This window comes from Canis lupus, chromosome 30 (genome assembly GCF_048164855.1).
Source record: "Canis lupus baileyi chromosome 30, mCanLup2.hap1, whole genome shotgun sequence".
NCBI lineage: Eukaryota > Metazoa > Chordata > Mammalia > Carnivora > Canidae > Canis > Canis lupus.
The window spans coordinates 12,292,801-12,315,292 of NC_132867.1; the positions used below are offsets into that span (position 1 = coordinate 12,292,801).

At 35.9% G+C, this 22,492-nt stretch overlaps 1 protein-coding gene across 7 annotated transcripts in view; it reads left to right on the forward strand.

Moving 5' to 3' along the window:
* The window catches only part of ROBO1 (roundabout guidance receptor 1), a 1,129,252-nt gene that overhangs the window by 801,040 nt on the left and 305,720 nt on the right, over positions 1-22,492 (forward strand). The window lies entirely within an intron of this gene.

A 22,492-nucleotide genomic window follows, 5' to 3' on the forward strand; every position in this document is an offset into this window, starting at 1 on the left:
CTTTCTAAAACCGTCTTGCAAGTGGTATTGTCTTGTTTGTCTTGTATTAGCTCTATTCAAGAGTCTGCTAAACATCTAGGAAAATATTTAATGGGTCCATTCTCCATTCTCCTGTACCCAACATTATCACTTACTAAATTTAGAACTCTATTTTGTGCCTGGAACAAATTGATAGCACAGTTCTTAGACACAACTTATATTTAATAAGTAATTTGATCTTGGGTAATTGCATTGAATTTTGACGAAAATTAATCTGAACCTTGACCCTCATGCTTTCCATTGTAGAACATGGCCATCTACGTCATCTGCTAAGCAGTGCACAGTTAGCATATGGCTATTTGTTTCCTATTTAAGCTGTTTTCTCTTGAGGGAAAGAAATTCCCTTTAGACTAGGCAGACATCTGCTAGCTGTCTTAGCAGCAAAACCAGGGAACTATCTTTCCTGGGGAAAAAAAAAAAAAGAATTGTCCAATTAATCAAAGATTAGGTCTTCCATGGTTTTATTTACTGGGGTACATTTTAATAGTAATTACTTTGGGGGTAAATGTTAATATTTTGAAGTAAAATTTTCCCACCCCTTTCAATATATCATGATCTTTTGTTGTTATTATTATTAAATAATACTCATCAGAGTGATTTAGAATTTAATTGATCCAAGATTCCTCCTTTGGGTAAAATGACAAAGCAAACTGACTATGGATACTAAGTAACCATGTGTTTACCTAGGTACAATAGATTGTATTCCTAAAATCTGGACCTTGGAAGATGGAAGGATTACTCTTTGAGATGAAATGGTCAGATGAGCAGGTGGAAGTAGAATATGCCATTATATTTTAAAATATTGATTGATTGATTGTGTGCACACACATAATCAATCTGACCTCTATTATGGTCAGGCACTAGAATTATTTATAGTTTATATGCACACACACACACACACACACACACACACACACACACACGTACATTGTTCCCTGATAGACTTTTTATCTTAGAAGTTGAATTTGCTTTATATTGCATACTTAAAAATAGTTTTCTCTATTTAATTTGTTTTATTTTTTTAACTTATCATTTTCAAGTGCTATCACCACATTCTAAAACCTTTTTTATATCTCATTTTTGTTTTTGGTATTCAAGGGAAGAATGTTAAAGAGTCATTTAGTTTACTGACTTAAAATCTTTCCACTTCCTGATACAGTTATATCCTAAAATGAACTGATTCTTTGTTCCAAAATGGATTCATGATTAAATTAAGTTATGTATATAAGGTGTGTAGCACAGTAACTGGCGCGTAATTATAAATCATGAACTATAAATCATGAATTTAATTTTGGTGCTGTTATTTTCATTACTTTTTTCGTCTTATATCTTTCCATCAAACACCAAAATTATTTTTTAGGAAAGGGATCTGATTCTTCTGACTTGAAAAATGAACTCACTTCATTTTAAATTTAAAGATAAGCATGTTAATATACTAAAATATAAGTATGATGCTTCAATAATTTATTTTTCTTAAATTAATTCCCAATTAAGTAAAAAATGTGTTGAATATATTAAATTCCACCTTGAATTGAAATCAATGGTATGAGACATTTGCTCTTACCTTAAAATCCTTAGTGCTAATGTAGGACATGCAATAATGCTGATTCAAATCTTTTTTATTTCAAGGACAAATGAAAGAATTCAGTGTTACAACTTTTACAGTTGATATAGCATTCATATTTTTTCTAATTAAATTTGTGTACTTAAGTAAAGAGGCAGCATTGCTAAGTTCTATGACATGATTCTGGTTACTAAATACTTGAGTTTTTACTATCAGTTGAATAATACTCTTTTATTGTTGCCTGTCTTAATCTGCTTATGCAACTCTAACAAGAATACCTTGTACTGAGTGACTTAAACAACAAACATTAATGTCTCACAGTTCTGGAGGCTGGGAAGTTGGAGATCAGGGTGCCAACATGATTAGATTCTGGAGAGAGTTCTTTCTTGGTTTTCCCCCATGGTAGAGAGAGAGCTCGGGTGTTTTTATCCCTGTGTAAAGACAGTCCTATCATACGGGCTTTACCCCCATGAATCCATCAAACCCAAATTACCATCCCAAGTCCCCATCTCCAAATACCATCATCTCATTGGGGATTAAGACTTAAACAAACGAATTTGTGGGTTGGTGGAGAGACACAAACATTTAGTCCATAGGTGCCTTTGATGATTATTTTTAGATTCTTGTTTTTGGATTTATAGTTATTTTATCATATTAGGTAACTGAGAAATAAAATTCAGAAAATCAGGGGGTAAAGTTATGTAATCTCCATGATGTAAGTATCAGGTCATCTTGTTGCATCGAGATGTTAGGCTTAAATGGTGTTGTAAATCAAGTATAGACACATCATACCTTCAATATGAATATAGGATTGGGGGATTTCTTTATTTGTTGAGAAAAGTAAAAGCAGCATCCTTTAGTTACTACATTAAGAGAGAAGATAGTGGTCATTCTCTTTTAAAAGAACATAAAAATTCTTTCTTTCTCCCTTCTCTCTCTTTTGGTTTTATCTTTCCAAAGAGTATTTAATATGAATAGGAAGGCAGAAACCTATATTTCATAATCCATGTGAGAGATGACAGTGACGATGGGTGAAAGGGAAAATTTGAATCTCAGTGGGCATCTTGTTAGAAGAGGGCAAAGCTTGCTGACTATTTGAGTGTGCTATTAGGGGAGTTGGCTGTGTTAGAGAATGTACTATTTATTCATAGATAACCAACAGGTTATATTTTATCTTAAAACCACTGCTAGTTAAACACAGCTGAAGGCACATGTTCAGTAGACTTCAGTAAACTTTTTATGTTTTCTTCTTTATCTCACATACCTGTTATATATTAATCTTTAGTAGATTTGTAGAAAGGCCTTAAGAGTAGAGGCACATTATGCATTTCTTTTTCTTTACTCCCAATCACAGGTTAAGGAATGTGAATAATAAGCTTACAGAGATCATTTCTGTGTAACTTCAGAAAATTGTGTTTTATTTGTGATAATACATACATGTTCTTGTAATCTCATTATTCAGAGTTAACTACTGTTGAAAGTTGAGTAGATATCATTTTAGATACCCTAAAGTCCCTATATGTGCTCTGAGGAAAACTATTCACTATTCAACATTATTCAGTCTTAGGTGGCCAAAAAAAGGCATTGGATATCTTGGAACACATCTGTGTCATAAAGACTAATTGGAAAAGTTTAGTTCTTTAGATTGGATGCCTACAAAACAACTTCCTTCTGCCGAATATTACTAAGATACACTATCCTGGACAAGATTCAATCCAGTAATTCTGGGGTTAAAGGTTACATATACCATTACCAGTCTCATGAGCCACTCCTTTTATTTTCTCAAAAAGTAGATGGTGTTCATTTGTGCTGAAAAATATTAAGATGATTATTTCAATGCTGTTGATACTTAGATATAAAGCTCCTTGATGCTTCCAGAAAATCAATTCAGTATTTAGTTATTTATGGGAAATTCTTGGCAGTGTCTCCTCCTTTCAACAGTACTTTCTGTAAAAAATATTCAAATAACAAGATAGATCTGGTTACTTCTCAAATCTTATCATCACTTCTCCTTTTAATCTTCCTAATTTACTTATGACTTACATGCTAGAAGTCTTTCCCACGTACACAGAACAACTTCAGAATCACTTGTATATATTTTAAAATGAGTGACAAATTTAAGAAAACATACCTAAACCTTCTTAGTAGAATTAATTTTAAGAATTTTTATTTTTATTTTCATTATTTTTTAAGTAGGCTCCATGCTTATGTGGAGCCCAATGCAGGACTTGACCTCACCACCCTGAGATCAAGACTCAAGCTAAGATCAAGAGTTAGATACTCAAATGACTGAGTCACTCAGGCATCCCTAATTTTGTTTTTTATTTATTTATTTTTTAAAGATTTTAAAATCTATTCATTCATGAGAGACACAGAGAGAGTGGCAGACACATAGGCAGAGGGAGAAGAGGTTCCTTGCAGGGAGCCTGATGCGGGCGTCGATTCCTGGACCCCAGGATCACGCCCTGAGCCAAAGGCAGACACTCAATTGCTGAGCCACCCAGGCATCCCAGGCATCCCTAATTTTAATTACTATATTATAAATTAGCTTAAGCTGTCATACATTATCAATTTATTTTGTCAGGTTAGAATAAAATACTATTGAATGTTTTGGTGGGTATTAATGTTCTGTTTCTTTGTTACTCAAAATGGGCACTTAAAAATGTTGTTTTTATTTTTTATTTTTATTTTTTTAATTTTTATTTATTTATGATAGTCACACACAGAGAGAGAGAGAGAGGCAGAGACACAGGCAGAGGGAGAAGCAGGCTCCATGCACCGAGAGCCCGATGTGGGATTCGATCCTGGGTCTCCAGGATCGCGCCCTGGGCCAAAGGCAGGCGCCAAACCGCTGCGCCACCCAGGGATCCCAAAAATGTTGTTTTTAAAGCTGGAAATTAAATAAATATGTAAAGAATACCAAAATATAGTTTATCCAAAAAAAAAATTGTGTTTTTTTTCCCCTCCAAAGTAACTCTTTCTAGATATTCTACTTAGTTCTAGCTATTTAGTGGTGAACAAAAAAGAAGTGGTTTCTGCCTTCATTGAAATTACAATACAATGGGTAGAAGGAGTGAGGACAGAAAATAAGCAACTACCATAACTTTATGGTTAAAAATTGTGACAAGTGCCAGGAAGGATTGGGGCCAAGCTAAGAACTGAAATACAAGATGTGACCAAGACACAGAGTAAAAGAAAAAGCATTTCAGGCAGAAGAACAGTACATCTAAGAGGCCATGAGAAAATGAAAGACTTGGACATATTTGGGAAAATGAAATGGTTGGTATGGCATATGAGCAAGGAAGACAGCTATGGAGATAGGTGGGGTCTAGATCGTGCAGGATTCTGTTACCAGATTAGTAATGTTGGATTATATGTTCAGTGCAATGAGAACCGCAGAAGGTTTTGGGACAACGGTAGAGGTGACATGACGTGATTTATACTTAAAAAATGTCATTCATGTAATACTTCATACTTTCTATATGCATAGAGAATGAGTTGCAGAATGCCTGGGGGAAACCAGTTAGGAAACTCTGGCAGTATTCCAGACAGAAGATGATGCTAGTGAAGCACTTGGTAGTCATGTAGGTGAAGAGCAAAGAAAGGAATAGATTTGAATATTGAAGACTTGGCTTAATTCTGAAGGGTTAGACAGTAGGGGTTGAAATTTTGCAAGAGATACAATTATTGGTGATGGCAAAGTTAAGGTCTAGTCTATGACCATGCAGAAGGGATTGAGCCTTTGAATTAGGTGGTGTAATCTTTGGGTGACTAATAGAGTTCAGAGTGCTGCAGCCCATTACAATCCCAAGAAATTGTATTTTCCTCTTGTTTCTCAGCCTGCAATATGCTTGCTTTCTTGTTCCGTTGGTCATTACTTTACAGTCATCTCAAGAGTCATCTTCTCTGGAACCATGCCATTATCCAAGGGTCTAGTACCATTCCTGGCACATTGCAAGTGAAGTGATCGAATGTGTAACTCAGAAGCGTTTTATTCCATGTGTGACAAACATGATAAAGTGTCATAATGCCACTTCAAGGAACAGTCTAATCTACTCTTTTTGCTCATTCCCCACACAATCTCTTTGTAAAGTCAAGCAGTTCACATGTCTCCAACACTCATTTGAAAGCACAGTGCTTAGAATGCAGTCATAAGGTACTGTTTCCCTGGGAGCTCTTTTTTCTTTCAAGGTTCTGGAATATTTAAGAAGCTCTTCTGGGGATAACATTACTAAGGAAATTGAGCAGTACCCAAAGGGGTTTTCTGAAGTTCCCTGGAGAAAGTCTACACATTCAGAATAATACCTAAGTATCTTTACTTTCTCTGTTTCTTCCTGGATAGGGAAAAAATACACAAAATAAGTATTCCCTTTTTTTTACAGATTTTATTTATTCATGAGAGACACAGGCAGAGGGAGAAGCAGGTTCCCTGTGGGGAACTAATAGGGGACTCCATCCCAAGACCCTGGGATCATGACCTGGGCCAAAGGCAGATGCTCAACCACTGAGCCACCCAGGTGCCCCCAAAATAAGTATTCTATAACAGAATTATTTGTATTCTTGTACTTTACCAGTAACCTATATTCCACTTAAAGCTATTATCATAGTCCAGTAGATTTATATTTAATGAAACAAATTTGATGAAAAATCAAAGGGAAGTTGTTACAGCATGGTAATGTTTTAAATTTCTTATTACAATCTGAGGCTTTTTTCTGTGGTTAATGATTTTTTTAAGCACTTAGTTATAATTAATATGTAACTGCAATAAGTAGGCAAGATATAGATAAGAAAGGGAAGAAACCCACATGGATAGTAATGTGGCTAGCCACGTGAGGGAAGCAAACTGTAGTGAGGGAAGGATTGAGTTGGCTACAGGCAGCAGCTGGAGGCTTCTGCTCCAAATGTGGTTGGGGACCAATAGCATTGGCTTTACCTGGAAGCAAGTTAGATATGCTGAATCAGACCCTGTATTTAACAATATTACAATTTAACTCATGCCAATTCAAATTGGAGAAGCAGTGGGATACATTGTGCTAAACTGGAGTTCACAGACCCCAGCTCATCCCCTAGAAGCAGTTAAGAACATGATTTTTGGTGGGTTGAATTACCCTGGGTTTCTAAACAAGAGTGAGGGCAGGGGAAAGTGGTGAAGGATATGTAGGAGACTAGTAGAGATAGCAAGGGAGGGGCAGAGATGGAGAGAGGGAATTGCAGAGAAAGAAAAACACGGGAGGACAGAGAGCGAGACATATCCAGAGAAACAGAGAAACTCAGAGACAGAGAGAGAAGGAGAGGGGATAAGAGAGAGCAAGACAGACAAGGGGAAAGGGAGAGAGAGATGCAGACAGAAGAAAGGTAGAGAAAATATGTGCTGGGGAGTGGGGGTGGGGTAGTTATGGTAAGGATTGAATTTAGAAGAGTAGAGAGATAAAGTAGCCTGAAAGGAGAAGGAAAACAATGTTTACTATGTATGAATATTTACAGATAGTGGCATATTAATCAAAGAACAGGATACTCAAAACTTTATCAGTATCCACATTGCTTATTAAGGAAAGTAATACATGAACTATATCTTGGGTGTTTTTTGTAAATTCATGGAAGGCTTTATTTACCTCACATAATCCAGAAGTGAAATGCTGTGTGTGTGTGTGTGTGTGTGTGTGTGTGTGTGTGTATGTGTGTGTGGCTGTTTTACTTTACATTTTCTAAAACGAAAACTATAGAAAAACTGTAATTTATTAATAAGAATAGAACCGTGCTGGAAGGGTCATTTGAAAGTCATTTACTCTGCTCCTCTGACTTTTAGTTTAAATTATCTAAAGATCATTTGTTCGGAGCCAGAGATTATCTAGCCTCTATCATCAGTACCCCTTACATGCATCAGCATATGTTAACACAAAGTTATTACTTTAATTTACTTAAACCCTACGCTGTGGAAGTCTTTCTTTTTATATGCTAAGTGATAATAGATAAGCCATTTTTTAATATAGCAGCTTATATGTTTGAAGATAGTTATTAAGTGGAGACTAATTTTTAATAAATTATATCTGATGTTTAATTTAGGTTTCTGAGTATAAGACACTTTCTAATCTCAGTCTCTTAGTATTTCCGAAATGGAAATTGTAGCTTTAGTAACATTTTAAGTCATATTTAACCTAAGGTCTAAATTTAGGTTTAATAGCACCTGTGACATTTTATACTTGTCAAGAGAAATAAAAGTTTATGACCAAGTTATTTAGTATGCCTGAGTGGGGACACTTTTAATTTTATGAAGTAAATGATGGAGTAAAACTTAGAAGAAAAGCCAAGAAGTTAAAAAGAAAATGGGAAAGGACATCCTTTCCCCCTAGGATTTATATTCTTTCTCAATCTTTCCCTCTCCATCACCCTGTATCTCTTTACCACATAATACTGTACTTTATCTAGATTGAGTCACATTAAGTTACCATTTTATCAGATTCTTATCTCTGTCAGACACCAGAAAATGGATTAGGAGTCTGTGTTTGATGTAGAAGGACACTGAGAGCATTTTGATCACATAACTCAGCACTTGTCATAGCTTACCCAAGTGACTTCCTCAGTTCTAAAATGAAAACGTAGGACAGGTTGTAACCTTGTTGAATCTTGCTTAAGGGAATTCTTGGAAAATATGATTATAGCATATTTTCCTTTGGGGCTACCTCAGGAAAGAAAGTAGCAAAGAGCCAAAATTCCACAGGAGAGGAGAAATATTTCTGTGGTCAGAGGATTGAGAACATGTTGACAGTTGCCTTTAACTCCTGTCCTCTCATCTTGTGCCTAAATCACCAAAAACTAAAAACTTGAAGAAACTCAGAATTCTGTGGTCATAGTCTGTAACAGGGGGAGGTAATAAAGTCAATTCCTTAACATAGTTTTCTTAATTCGTTGCTTTTTCTCTTTTGTTTTCTTTTCTTTTGTTTTCTTTTTTCTTTTCTTCCTTCCATTAATTACCACTAAAGTCTCTCTCTCTCTCTTTTTTTGTTTTTTTTTTTTGTTTTTGTTTTTGAACTGTGTTGGTTATTTCTTTAAGCCTCTGTCAAAATTTTAATTATCAACCTTAGGTGAATAATCAATCATGCATTTCTTATGATCTATTTCAAGAGGAGTTGGTGTTGTTTGAATGTGATGGGTTCTCTTAACCCTGTACAATGATTTTTAACCATTGAGTACATTATGGACACTCATTACAGTTATGAATAGAATTTGTATGTATGTAATTTGCATATATGTATACACATATGTATTTTGCATTTACATATATGTTTGTACATATATAATTTGTATAGAATTAGTTACAACTAATTCTGTCATTAATTTTGTTCTCAACAAATCCAGTAAATGTTCATTTAGCATAGCTCTGTGACCCTGGTGATTAAACTAACCTCTTTATACTTCAGTTCCCTCTCCTGTAAAAGGAGGGTATTAATTCTACTTACCTTAGAGAGATTTGAGGAGGATTAAATAAATTGATTATATACAAAACGCTTAGAAGTGTGTCTGGTTGATAAAGCACTGTGTATGTATGGTAACTCTTATATCATGTGCTATTTACTATGCTGGGCACATTACTAGCTAGGTGTACTCCTTCCTTTTCTGTGGTTCCAAAGGATGTCTCTCTTCATTGCAAGTAACTGAAGGCTGAGCAACTAATGCCATATATGGTTACATTCAGAATGAGTTTTTCGTTCCCAGAGTCAGGCATCCTCTCATACATAAATGTACTTAAAATCCATATAAATATTTGTTAAATGTTGTATTGCCTTCATATATCAGTGCATGGTATGTCTTTTATGATAAATATATTTTTTGAGGGTTTATAAAGTTATTGTCATTGGCATGGTTAGCATTTAAATATTTCATTGTGGCTTTTCTCAAAATACGTTCCAGTAAAGTATTTCTGTAAGCTGTTAAAAAATAATTTGTAAAAGAAGTCTTTAAACAAACTTTTATATATATATATCTCTTTCCTGTAAGACTTCAGAGGCTTTAAAATATTAATGAATTCTGTGAAGCATGAGAGGATCTAAATTACTACAATTCCCACATTTATATGGAATGCCAAAATATTTTTTCAGAGAATAATTTGTTTTCTCAGAATGCATTTTGGGTAAAAATTAGAATTTGGTGTCCTGTGGGGGTGGCCATACAATTTCAAAAGGGTCTGCATGTCTCCAATTCAGGTTTGTAGTTATTTATCTACATAGTTCCTTTGTTTCAAGAACATAAGAGTAAGAATATAATATACTATTCTATTTTTATTTTTTTTCTTCCAGGAATGTTTTCTTCTACATCAGTATGTTAAGGCTATAACAGGGATCCATTCAATATTACAAACATAGGCAATTTAAATATGTTGCTTTACCAAAACTTTGCAAAGAGGTGCTAAGCATTGTGTGTGGCCTTACCCTTCGCTCTCACTAATATCATATTACTGTTAATAGTTTTGACCTCAGCTTTCTAAATGTTGCTTTCTATAATGGATACAATTTACCTCTTGTGAGCATTTGACACAACTGACCTCCTTTGGGAAATGTTCACTTTCCCAGAATTTCATGGCACCCAACTAGATCCAGATTATATCCTACTGCATGTAACCAAAGTCAAGCAATTTAATAGACAGGTTTAAATTTGATTCTGGGGGAAGACTATACAGTGAAAGGTTGGTGGTTCCAAGAAGCCATCACGAATCCAGCTTCCTTGTTTTTCTGCTTTGCCAGCCTTAGTATGGTTTTCCTCCTTGTGGTTATTGTTGTGCCCAAGACTGCGAATCCGAGAAACCACCAAGGAACCGACACTGATGCAAACACACGAGGGTTTATTTACAAGCTCGAGCTTGGGTCCAAGTGCACCCGACACAGGGGAGCAGGGACTTGGACCCCGAGACTAAGAGGCATAGCAGCTTTATAGGGGCCAGTGGCCAATGGGATTGTAACATACGCTGGAAGTTGCACAGTCATGTCGGTCCAAACGCAGGTGGCCAATTGAATCACATTTTACCCTATAGTATCTATTTGAGCTGGCCTATTATTTTGGTCAGAATTGGTGCACAGTTTGGGTGGGCACAAGGCGGGGTTACATTGTTATGAGCTGATTTCTGATAAGGGTGTGCCCAGCGGCCTGACTAGGGTGGGGCAGCGCCTTAAGCAATAAGCAGGTCATGTGGGGGTCATACAGGAGGTGGAGGGTGCTGCACAAAATGGAGTTAATCCTCTCTGCTTGTCCAGGGCTAGGGGATTTTTGTTAAATTTCCTGGGTCCCACAGTGATAAGGTAATGGCTCTACCTCTTAATGTCACCTTTCTGTGCTATACTAAAAGGAGGAATATAAAAAATCAGCAGCTCCCCCCACCCACCCTTTTTGAAAAAAATCAGGACAACAGTATATTTCTGGAAATCTCACCCAGTAGAATTCTATTACATTTCATTGGCTAGAATTGTGTCATGTGGCCACCTTTAGTTTCAAAGATGTGTGATGTTCAAAAACAAAATTCAAGGGAGTAACTGGGAAGATCTAATTGATTTTATTAAGTGATTAATGAATCAGGCAGCATCCCAAATGGCAAGCATAAAGATAACTCTAGGGGTTGTAACAACAAATGGAAGGTTTTTATAGGGTGGGGCTAGTAGTTATTAGCTAAAGAAAAGGAAGAATTGTTTCTGGCAAGGTCACCTTCCATAAGGAGGAAGGACAGGGGGTCTTAATCGCACACATTACCTCATCTTCCTTTGAGGAATGGAGAGGGTCCCTGTGACAGATTATCTCATTAGTACTGACCAGATAATTTTAGATTTATTGGCTTAGAATTCCATTCCTGGAGAGGTTGACTCACTGCATGTGAGTCTTGATTTGTTGTCCTGGGGACAAGTGACTCCACTTTGAGCCTATAGTTTTGTGGTTTTTTTGTTGTTGTTGTTGTTGTTGTTTTTGTTTGTTTGTTTTTAGCAAGGAGAGATATTTTTAACCAACCCATTTCTTCCCCAAACAAAATTTGGTATTTTGTTGAAAGAAAGAACAGAGAATGATATGTAGTAGGCAACTAGTAAGGTCCACCAGATACAGGCTATTGATTTTCTTCTTTATCTGGCTGAGTCTTTCAGCCTTATCACTGAAATGTTCAAGTTAATGGAGTGTTTATTTTTTTATTTTTTAAAATATTTATTTATTTATTATTTATGATAGACATAGAGAGAGAGAGAGAGGCGGAGACACAGTAGGAGGGAGAAGCAGACTCCATGCCAGGAGCCTGATGCGGGACTCGATCCCGGGACTCCAGGATCGCGCCCTGGGCCAAAGGCAGGTGCTAAACCACTGAGCCACCCAGGGATCCCCTAATGGAGTGTTTATTCTTCTCTTTTTTACTCTGTGACTTACTCTGAATGGCCATACCTACGTCTGGATTGACCGAAAACTATTGTCCAGATTTACTCCTGTTGTCTTATCTCTAGACTGGACCAATACACCCAGCTCCTTTGGTAGGTCCTGGTAGTACCTCCAGCTCAAATGTCCAATATAAGACTTAAACCATCTTCCTTTCCATCCCTGCCTTTCTACTATTTTTTCCTAGCTATGGAAAGGATAGCGCCATCAATCCAGCCCTCCAGACCAGAGACCCGAGATTACTTCTTTTGTACTTTCTTTCCATCTGTTCGCATCCATTGATCCTCGGGCCTAGCTGATGATGTGTCCTGAATAGCTTTAGAATTTTTCCATTTATCTCCATCCCCCTCACTATTCTTCTAATTGGTGTCACCATCATTTCTCACCTAGATAACTGGAATACTCTTTTGCGAGTGAAAATCTGATCTGTCCTTCTTGATTGCTCACTCAGAGATTTTCAATGCCCTTAAAGTCTAAACTCTTTATTTTCTTTTTTAAAGATTTTATTTATTTATTTGAGAGAGAGAGAATGAGAGAAAGAGCATGAGTGGGTGGAAAGGGCCAAGGAAGAGAGGGAAGCAGCCTCCCCACTGAGCAGGGAGCCACATGGGCTTGGGGCTTGATCCCAGGATCAAAACCTGAGCTGAAGGCAGTCACCTGAGCAGGAGTCCCAAGTCTAAACTCTTAAATGATTTGCAAGGATCTCTCTTGATTGCTCACTCAGAGATTCTTGAAGGTCCCTGAAGTCTACATTCTTTAAAATGATTTGCTGGGGGGGATCCCTGAGTGGCTCAGCGGTTTAGTGCCTGCCTTCGGCCCAGGCCATGATTCTGGAGTCCTGGGATCGAGTCCCACATCAGGCTTCCTGCATGGAGCCTGCTTCTCCCTCTGCCTGTGTCTCTGCCTCTCTCTGTGTGTGTCTCTCATGAATAAATAAATAAGTAAAATTAAAAAAAAATGATTTGCCAGTATCAGTGTGATCCTGGCTTTATGGTCTAGAACTCTCTCTTCACCTCATCCCTTTGGTCTGAAAAAAAGTGTTTATTGTCTCAGAGCTCAGGAGAGCCATCCTTTACTCTCAGCCTCCTTTTCTGCGTATTGCCCCAGCTACCCCTATCACTAATCAACCTTACTCACACCTCCCTTCCTATATTCCTTTATCATATTGTATGTAACACCTATATTGTAATTAGATTGTATTTCCCACTTAATTCTAAACACTGTGTGTAACTTGTAGTATCTAGGACAGGTCACCAAGGGTGTATAATTGCTACATCGCCATCAGTAAACAATTCTGTATAATGATCATAACCAACCAACAATCATGAAAAAAAATGTTTTCTTTATGTTCAAAGGTGCTAATGTACAATTTGGCATTTTGTTTCCTCAGTAGAAATGAGAGATTGCACACATACTCTGTAGTTTTGAGCCTGGTGTGTTTTATCCCTCACTCTTTTTTCCCCTTCCCTCATTAGAAACATTTTTTCCCCTAGAATCAATTCCAGTGACAAGTCAAGTCCATGATTGTACATCTCAGCTAATTTTTCTAAAAAGAGTTTCAAGTACAATATTCATTTATTTAATACCATATTTCTGATCATTAGCTTGGACTATAAAATTTAACATACATAGAATGAAATTAAGTTTTAGAATTTAAACCAAGTACTGAATACTGTGCAGGGATATTGAAAAAGAAATGTGTATGAATATAGTTCAGTAAAAATAAGCATCACTCTCTACCCTACATTGTTAAGATAATTTTTGTGGAACAGACTATCCATTAACATTTATATTTAATTGTATAGTGTTTGTATTACTAATCTAACATATACTGCTTGAACATCAGTTATGATGCATGACCAACAGAGAAACCTTCCAAAAACTTTAGAATTCAGATTTTTGTCTTTATTTTGTTAGATTTAAAAATTAATAAAATAAAAACATTGCTAGAAAGATTTAATATTAATATTTAAAAATCTAAATGTTTTTCATGTAAGTATAAAACAAACATGTTAAATATTACAAAATTTTAGAGCACTCTTTCTGCTTTTTCTTAAATTAAGGCACAAACCCTAGACCCTAAAAGGACACAGACCTTAACATTGGACACAGTCCTTTACATTGGTAATTCTTTTGACTGACTCATGCTGAAAACTATTTTCTAAGCCATAACAGTGCTACTGGGGGTGGATGGAAGGAATGTTAATTTAAGTGAAATGGTTTCAATTTAATTAATTAATTTATTAACTAATCTTATTGAGATGTAATTGACATATAAAATGTTACTTTTAGGTAAACAACATAATGATTTGATACATGTGTATATTGCAAAATGATTACCACAATAAGTTTAGCTAACATCTCTCACTATATATAATTATATATATTTTTTCTTGTGATAAGAACTTGTAAGATCTATTCTCTTAGCGACTTTCAAATATGCAACGGAGTGTTGGTAACTATAGTCATCATACTATACCCTTATATCCCTAGGACTTACATCTCTAATAATTGGAGGTTTGTCGTTTTTGAGCAACTTCATCTAATTTTCCCCACCCCTCTGCCTTCACCCCACCCCCACCTCTAGTACCCCTTAATCTGTTCCCTGTATCTGTGAGTTTGTTTTCTCTTCTCTAATTTATTTCACTTAACATGATGCCCTCAAGGTCTCTCTATGCTGTTGCATATGACAAGATTCCCTTCCTTTTTGTGGCTGAAAAACATTCCATTGTGTGTGTGGAGAAATACAGACACAGACACCATATTTATTTTATTTGTTCGCTCATAGGTTGTTTCCATGTCTTGGCCTTTGTAAATAATGCTGAAGTGAACATAGAAGTGTAGATATCTCTTCGAGGTAGCAATTTCATTTCCTTCATAAATACCTGGAATTTGAATTGCTGGATCTTATGTAAGTTCTATTTTTAATTTTTTGAGGAACCTCCATACCATTTTCCATAGTGGCTACACTGAAATGGCTCCAATTTTAGAAGGATTTTTACTGAAGTTGGAAAATATATACACACAGTGAAACTCATACACACACACACAAATTGAGGAAATATTTTTATATGCTATTATGGATTCAGTTAAAGCTCCTTTTTAATGTTTTAAAAGAATGTCAGACTCAAGTCTTCTTTAGATTCTTAAAAATATGGTTGAAGCATATGATTTATTCATGAAATTTTGGCTAGGAAAAATATGAACAAAGAAATCGTCTTCCTCTATTCTTGCCCTGAATGCTACAGTTACTGTGATAATTAGCTCAATGTTATTGTGGGTTATTTTTTCTTATAAATAATTTATACTTCAGTTTGCCTTCATCCTTTAAAATGGCAATGCATGAAATTGATTTGGTATAACTGTACCTTTGATTAATATTTAATTTGAAATTATTTTATAGATTGAAGTTTAGATGTAACTATGTCACATTTTAAGATGCTAAGTATACATTGGAAAACTTGAGTGTGAATGTCTTTATAATCACTCCATTTTATTATTCAAAGCACCATTTTCTCAGTTTATAAGTAATATATTTTATAATGAGTAAATAAAACGTCTGTTTTTTGACCTAGTAACACCTGCTCCTCCAGCTTCCTTTTAATATGAAGTATATAACATGTAACTGTTGTAAATGACAGTATTTAGCAATTTAAAAATACAGCTCACTGAATCCACAGAAAACAGATCAAGTCTGTATTTCACAGGACTATTTCTTTCATTCACATATCTGACGACCTCGGGCAATCAGTTCTTAGTGAAAGCTGTTGAGTTCCTGATGCTCGTCTAGGTGCAGAGGCCAAGGACCTAGAGGGACCGTATTCTTAGGCAACTTGAGTTGATGAGAGGAAGAGATGAAAGAGGATTGATTTCTTCTGGAACAAGGGGTGCTGTCTTACCCCCCTCTTCCCAATCTCACCATCTTTTCTCCCCTTAATAAACTTGGTTTGGTACAAAGGAAGAGGCTACTTTAGAGAAGCGCTACACACATCTCCCAGAGTTTGTTCTCCCTTCAGCTCAAGAACCTGGAATCTGTCCATTGATAACCTACAATGCTTTGTGCATCATCTGGGAAAAAGGAGATATTAATCCAGTTCTTTTCCCCTTTAGCAGTAAATAACTTGCAAAAAAAAAAAAAAAAACCAAAAAGAAAAAAAGAAACAGAAAACAAGGTTGGGATCATGTGACTAGCGATATATATCTTTACCATTGATTTTTCTTCCTGCTGTGTGTGCTGCATGAGGACAAGGAGCTTGTCACTATCACTGCTGATCTAGAACAATGCCTGACAAGTATCTGAAATGTTCGGTGAATGAACGCTATGTAAGTTTAATGCTAGGAATTGATTTTCTGGGACTTGCCTAAAGGCCTGATAGTACCTTCTAACCTCTATGACTTAATTTTCTTATCTACAAATAGGCACTGCTACTTGGTATCTTACATAATAATTGCATAATTGGTTAACTATTGGAAAGTAATTTGGACTGGTTAGAGATAGGCAATGTACAGATGAGAGGGGGTTATCTTTATTAACTAATCAATGATGTCTTCAGAACTTCTGATATTTCTTATGCTTTTGCAAAATTGTACTGTCTTAGTATCTGAAAGAAAGATAGAGGAAGAGGAAGGAGAGGGAGAGGGTTTTAAATTTAATTTGCTCTAATGACCACTTCTATGAGACTTTCTTTAAAATTACACTTTTTTATAAGACTGTGTATTTTTATTTAATTGATATTTTTAGTTTTTTAGCCTGGGGATGTGGATTTGTGTGCCCAGGGCAAATTAGTGAGTGAGTGTAGGCCATGATCATATTTTGCAGGGATGATAAGCCTGCTTTCAGAAGGGGTGTTCCTGAGGAGCCTGGCTTGGTCAGTTGGAGTTGCTTAGTGCGACTCTTGTTCTTGGGGTTGTGAGCTCAATCCTCCTATGGGGTGTAGAGATTACTTAAAAATAAAATCTTGAAAAAAATAAAAGGAAGGTGCATTCCTCCATGTTTCCCAGACAGTTTTACTTGGTGATGTGCAGGTGGAAGAAATGTTTCTGTCAGAGATATTTTGGTCTTTATTCCTGAAGGACAGCTTTAACCTTAGTTTTGGATTATATTCTCACAGCATTTATTTGTTGACTAGCCTTTTATGCGTTAGTTCTATGAAAACGTAGCTTGTCCTTTATATATTTAATTCATTATATGGGCAGAACTGGTGTTTTTTTTTTTTTTTCTTACATGTACTGTGTCTTCCCTTTATGTAATAGTTGTTTGGAAAATTTAACTGTCTGTGCCAGATTTCATTCCTTGTTTACAAGTGTTCGAGTGAACTGTTATGAATTTGGCATGTGAAACATGCCCATTTGTATTATACCACTGATAACCTTTTTCTTTTTATACTTATATCCCAAAAATTCTGACTTTTTAAAAAGTGGATTTATTTTGAAGACAGAATCATATTATTTTAGAGACATTCCATTTGGGACATTTATTATACTACAGAGAATCTCTCATTTCACAATGACCCATATTTCACTTAATGTTTACACAAAACTGTTCATTTATCTGACATAAGGGGCTAATCAAACTGCTTAAGTACAGTCCTGGCTGTTTGGAAGCTTTTTAAGCACCAAAGAGAGAGTACTTAGCAATGGAAATTGTGTTTATGTATATGGAATATTGCCACTGAAATTCTGAACAGACCCAGAGGAAGAAGAATATTGAATTTTAATATTCAAGCTAACATAACTTATTTCTATTTCGTATTTAACTTAGTGAGATAAATTGGCTCTTAGTAAAACTGTAATTCTATAATTGTATTATAGAATACAATCTAAGTTTTGTTTTGTTTTGTTTTGTTCTAATTTGAAGAAGTTGAGGTAGAAGGCCATATTAATTATAGTAATAACCAGTACTTCTGAATGTGGGCTATGTGCCAAACTCTGTTTTACACATATTAATTTACTTAATCCTCACAAAAACTCAATGAAGTAGGTATGTTATTACCCTTTTTAGATGAAATCAAGGCCCAGGTAGTTTAAATATCTTTGCCCATGCTCATAATCCTGATGCTCTTTTGCTTCTCACACTTAATGAGTCTTCTTAATCATGAGAGATTCTTAATCATGAATGTGAAACTTAAGACAAATCCATTTTATATGTGAGACAATTACCTTCTCACATAATGATGCCAAAGCTTGATATACATTTACTTCCTTTGTTAAGGTAACTGTTCATGTGGCAGTCAGTAGGTTCTAAAATATAGAATTTTCAGTTTATATATTTCTGTTTTCTTAATCTGTAGTTATAGATAAGAACCAGTAAAATGTTAAGTTTTACATGCAAATCCTTTTCATACATGAAAATCTTACTTTTTACTCAGCCATGGTCAACTGGTTCACTATCAACACATTTTACATTTAGGATTAAGCTGTGGCATTGATGTCTATGCATTATTGAGAAACCAAACTGTTATAAAATTAGTATACTTAAAAATACGCTCCCCAAATAAAACTTGAAATGGGCTAAAAGGAGGAGATAAATTGATACTTGGTTAGTGTTCTTTCTTTTTGTCTTTATTGTTTTTTAATAAGGTTAAGAAATTTTACCTATACTTCCCTCAATTTCTTGTGATATATAAAGATAAAATGACTTCCTCAGTCAGAGAAAAGCAAATGCCATGATTTTACTCATGTGGAATTTAAGAAACAAAATATGAAAAAAAAGATGGAAAAAAAAGAGAGAGAGAGAGAGAGAGAGGGGATGGCAAACCAGAAGACAGACTCTCAACTATAGAGAACAAACTGAAGTTTGCTGGAGGGGAGGTGGGCAGAGGGGGATGGGTTAGATGGGTGATGGGGATCAAGGAGGGCAGTTGTGATGAGTCCTGGGTGTTATAGGTAAGTGATGAATCACTAAATTCTACTCCTGAAACTAATATTGCACTGTATGTTAACTAACTGGAATTTAAATAAAAACTTGGGAAAAAAAAAAAAACAACTTCAAGTAAAGAAACCATTCCCAGTATGACCCCTTAAAAGAACATGTCTGGTGTGTTCAGGAGAGATCAATACATGGGATCTTCTGACAAGGCAGAGGTAATCTTTTAAAGCTGAGATATTGACAGGGCAATCCACTAAGTAAATAGCTGGGAAGCAGTAAAGCTTCAGTTGGCTTACATTGTGAACACATACCGCTTCCCTTTCTCTCCTGTTGATGAGATTGTTCTTGTGATGTTTTCAGCTTTGTGTTAGGCTCATTTACTTTGATTCTACTTAATGTATGCTTAATCTTGTTTTATGTTATCAAAGTCAACATATAAGCCTTCAGCATAAAAAATTGGAGTTATCATCTCTGGCTAAGTTCAGTAACGTGAAAGTCCCAGTATTTCCATCTGATCTTGACTATCCCACCTAGAAAATGTATGAATTCCCCTGCTTGGAGGATCCACAGAAGCTTCACTTCTGAGGACTCCCTTGAGGCTGCTTGAAGCTCAGGTGGCCACGATCTCTCCAGTGTCAGATATAATAGCCATTGGGAAAACCAAACACAAATTGATAGCATTGAAAGACATAAATTTTGTGTCAGAGGGCAGTAGTCATAGTTTACTTTGATGTGATAGTTTCGGAGAGAACATGTCAGTGTATCATTGACCTTTTCAGTAAAATAAGTAAAGTATGTGTTAAGTATATGAAGGATCATGTCAATGTGGTAATGTTCCTCTGCTCCTGAAAGAACCATAATGATCAGTAAATTGGTTGCAGGAGCATGTGGTGGAGAATTAGATATACATACCCAAATTAGGACAGTTGCCAGGTACTTTCTATTTTCATATCTGAATATTTTATGGTGGTCAGCTCAGGATCCATGAAAATTCTTTTCTGCATGAGGTTCTGTAAAGGTATGAAGGAGGGGATTCCCGGGTGGCTCAGCCGGTTTAGTGCCTGCCTTCGGCTCAGGGCGTGATCCTGGAGACCCGGGATCGAGTCCTGCATCGGGCTCCCTGCATGGAGCCTGCTTCTCCCTTTGCCTGTGTCTCTGCCTCTCTCTCTGTCTCTCATGAACAACAACAAAAAAAAGGTATGAAGGATGTACAAGGTGTATTGTGCCCAACTTCACTGGTATACTCTCTAAGAAGACAAATGACAATCAACAGTCTGAACTCATAAAGTTCAAGAAAAAAAGCTGGGATCTCATGGAGCCGATGTTTTATTTCTTTTGGCTGCCCTACCACAGAGTACCTGGTGATTTTTTTTTTTTTTTTTAATATACCCTAAAGAGTAAGCAGGCACTGAATTAAGAAAGATTGCTGCAAATTTACATGAAACAAAACCCAAAAATTGTCAAATAAGGAGTAATGGTTTATCTTTAATTGTTAAAAGCATCAAATTTATAGCTAATTTTAGTTCTCTAAATTGAACCATATTTATTTATCTATTGAACCACATTTAATAACCAATAAGTTACCATATTCTCCATGCTAGAACTTTTTCTGGTTAATAACTTTTCCGAGCTGTTCTTCCAACATGGGTTTTCACACATTTCTCTCATCACTTTTATTTATTTATTTTTTCTCTCATCACTTTTATTTTTTATTTTTATTTTTTTTCATCATCACTTTTAATACTCTGGTTTCTTTTATGGACCTAGGCATTCCAAAATATTTACATATTTCTCTTTGCAAGATGGGATTTTCACTAATTTCTTTTCCATTTATAGATGTAAATGTCATTAACATAATTAACTTTATATCACAGGAGAAGGAATAAATTAAAATTATTTTATAATTTTTTTCTATAAATGGTTTACCATATATGTGTGTTCTTTTCATAGTTGTGTAAAAATCTGCTACCAATAGACTTTGGTGCTCACAACATGATGCTTTATATTTAACTTATTATCAAGTATTACTCAACATCAATTGATGTGTGCTGAAAGCCTATGGGCAGAAGAGAACTGTGCTGTGTATCTAAAAAAATATAACAATCATGGAGTTATTCTGGGCTCTGTCTTGTATAATAGCTTCTGCTGTTTAGCAACATTAGTGAGAGGTTGCATAGGAAAGGATAAAAAGAAGGAAGATATTTTTTGAATGGAAACAGAGCTGGGGGAAAAAAAAAACCAGTTATTTCCTTTTTGCTTGCTTTCTTATTTGGATTCTTTGAATTAGAATTGTTAATAGGCCAGATCAATCTGTCTAAGAGGAATCCTTCAAAGCTGAGTGAATGATATGTCCCCAGAGAAATTATCTTACTGGGACATGATCTGAGTTTATGCCAAAGGCCTGTTTAAAGGTTCAAGATGACTAAGGATTTATTCAAATTGGAGTTTTAACAGTCTTTCCTTTAATACGTTTGCTTTTTTCTTTATTACAGCTGAAGAATGATGATGAAATTCAGATTTTATAAAGTTAATCATATTTGTAGGTATAAAACAATTGGCCACCCTCAACAAATTACATTTATATTTAATATGACATCAAAGGCAAAATAAACAGCCTCAATTTGTATAACTTAGCTTAATCTTTTCTTAATTTAGACATACTTATTTTTTCCAAGAGGTAATATCCTTTTTGATACAGAATATTTTAGATTTACATTTATTTATTCATTCATTCATTCATTCATTCATTCATGAGAGACACACAGAGAGAGAGGCAGAGACGTAGGCCGAGAGAGAAGCAAGCTCCATGCAGGGAGCCCGATGCAGGACTCCAGGATCCAGGGACGCCAGGATCATCACGCACTAGGCCCAAGGCAGGCACCCAACCGCTGAGCCATCCAAGCATCCCTTGGATTTACTTTTATTTTTTATTTTATTTATTTTTTTTTAAATTTTATTTATTTATGATAGTCACACAGAGAGAGAGAGAGAGAGAGAGAGAGAGGCAGAGACATAGACAAAGGGAGAAGCAGGCTCCATGCACCGGGAGCCCGACGTGGGATTCGATCCCGGGTCTCCAGGATCCCGCCCTGGGCCAAAGGCAGGCGCCAAACCACTGCGCCACCCAGGGATCCCGGATTTACTTTTAAAAGAGAAATTCTGACTATTGATATTATCATGATTGATTAGGATATGAATATTCAATGGTGCAGCCTCAGAACTCAAGGTGAACATTGTCAATTTTAGATTTTTTTAACTGGTTTGCTAATGCTTAAGTCTTTCTTCTCGAGGTACACTTATATAATAAAGTTCACAGTGGAGGCTTTCGTGTTCTGACTAATTCAGAGAAGATGGATATAAATAAACTTTTATTTGTACATCTGTCTTTTCTTTTTCTTTTTTTCAAAAAGAGAGTACCTGAAGCCAACTAGTAATGTCTGTTTGGACTCTGGGTAAGCAGGACTGTAACTCCTGGAAGCTACACTATTTAATTAGTATTAGAAACTGTAGCCCTGGGGATTCCTGGGTGGCGCAGCGGTTTAGCGCCTGCCTTTGGCCCAGGGCGCGATCCTGGAGACCCGGGATCGAATCCCACGTCAGGCTCCCGGTGCATGGAGCCTGCT